This window comes from Octodon degus, unplaced genomic scaffold (genome assembly GCF_000260255.1).
Source record: "Octodon degus isolate 3935 unplaced genomic scaffold, OctDeg1.0 scaffold00035, whole genome shotgun sequence".
NCBI lineage: Eukaryota > Metazoa > Chordata > Mammalia > Rodentia > Octodontidae > Octodon > Octodon degus.
In genome coordinates, this window is record NW_004524611.1 from 12,416,779 (window position 1) to 12,418,847 (window position 2,069).

At 41.2% G+C, this 2,069-nt stretch overlaps 1 pseudogene; it reads right to left on the reverse strand.

Annotated features, from left to right (window-relative positions):
* Positions 1–288: 288 nt before the first annotated feature.
* Positions 289–606, reverse strand: LOC101561377 (annotated as a pseudogene).
* Between the last annotated feature and the right edge of the window lie 1,463 nt (positions 607–2,069).

A 2,069-nucleotide genomic window follows, 5' to 3' on the forward strand; every position in this document is an offset into this window, starting at 1 on the left:
GCAGGAGAATCACCTCAAGTTCAAGGCCAGTCTGGGCTACAAAGTATATTCAAACCAGGCTGAACAGTGAGCTCCTATCTCAAAAGAACAAACAAAAATAAACAGAAAAGAATTAAGATGTCCTACATAACGTACTACCTCCCCACAATGAATGTAATCACTATGCACTGCAAACATACGCTAATAAAATTGTTTTAAACTTTAAAAAATAACACATATGTCAAAGATGCCTCAAAAGAAAAAAAAAATTTTTTTTTAACTTTCTACAAAGCTTTAATCCCCGGGGGCTCAGTCCTTCTTGGCAGCTGCCTTCCTCATGGTGGCCAGCACCTTACTCAGTTCCTCACACTTCCTCTGGGAATGGGTGTGCGTCCCCACCCTGTTGTTGATGAACTTGAGGGCGCGCTTGTCCTTGGAGACCTTGAGCAGCTCCATGGCACGCTGCTTGTAGGGGGCGAAGCCGCACACCTCCCGGATCATGTCCCGCACGAACTTGGTGTGTTTGGTGAGGTGTCCGCAACGGCGGCTGTGCCTCGGTTTGCTCACATTCTTAGTCACCTTGTGGCCCTTGTTGAGGCCCACGGCCATGGGATAGCGGAGGGCCATGGCTACTCTTCTTCAATGGTTGCTGTGTTAGAAGAAATTTTGAAACATATGTTAAATTCAATAAAATTCAATGAAAATGAAATTACAACTATCCGAATGTGTCAGCTGCAACAACTCAAATACTTAGAGGGAAATTCACAACACTGACTGTATGTATTAGAAAAAAAGAAGCCAAAAGTCTAAAGTCAACCATCTAAGCTTGCCTTAGTAAACTAGAGAAAGAAGAACAAACTAAATCAGAGGAAGCAGAAGAAAAGAAACAATTAAAATCAGAGGAGAAATCAGTGATATTGAAAACAGAAAAATCAATGAAAGCAAAAGTTGGTCATTTGGAATGAGTAATAAAATTTGTAGCCCTCTAGCCAGGTTAGTTAGGTAAAAAGAGAGAAAAGATACACAGTGTTAAGATAAAAAATGAAGGAGGGGTAAAGTACTGCTTTCCTGGGCACTAAACTGATAATAAAAGAACTTCATGAATCAGTCTGTGGAGGCAGATACAATAAGCTATGGGGAAACAGATCTACTCCCTGAGAGACACAGTCTACTAACCTCCCAGAAGGAGAAACAGAACATCGGAATTTGCCTCTATCTATTAAAGAAATTGAATCACAAATTAATAATGTTCTAAAACAGAACGCACCCACCCCGGATGGCTCACAACTATTTAAGGAAGGAATTGCACCCGCTCTCCGCAGTCTCTTCCGGAAAAGAGAAGCAAAGAGAATCCTTTCTAGTCTGCTTTCTGAGACCAACAACTACCCTCGTACCGAACCAAAAGACACCACAAGGAAGGAAACCATCCGCCAATATCTCTCATAAACACAGATTCCACAATCCACACCCAAACATTAGCAAACCAAATCCAACCACATATAAGAATAATTATACAGCACAACTGCTGTGTAAACTGTGGTTCAACCCCACCAAAATTCATGAGGCTTAGCCTCCGGAGTGATCAAGCCAGGAGGTATGGCCTTTGAGAGCTATTAAGACCTGTAAAAGGGATTAGTGCTGTAGTGTATTAGATCTCACAAGAGTAGATTAGTTCCCATCAGATCAGGTTATTTTAAGAGAGTAAGTCTGGCCCCTCCCTGGCCTCATGTCCTGCCTCATCATGTGATGTCATACGCCATCTTGTAATATGGCTGCAGGCCCCTTCAGTAGCATGAACCTGCAAGCCGCAAAAATTGGGAGCAAAATAAACCTTTTTTCTTTATACACTACCAAGCATCAGGTATTTTGTTATATAAACATAAAACAGACTAAGATAGAAAAGTTGGTATCGGGAGTGGGAGAGGCATTGCTGTTATAACATCTGAAAATATGGAAGCAACTTTGGAACTGGTTGTAGGAAAATGCTGAGTTTGGACGAATGGGCTAGGAAAAAAAGCTCTGTTGCAAAAAGAGCAGAGGTATGACCACTTATTTATTGCAAAACTACACATACTCTTTTTTTTTTTTTT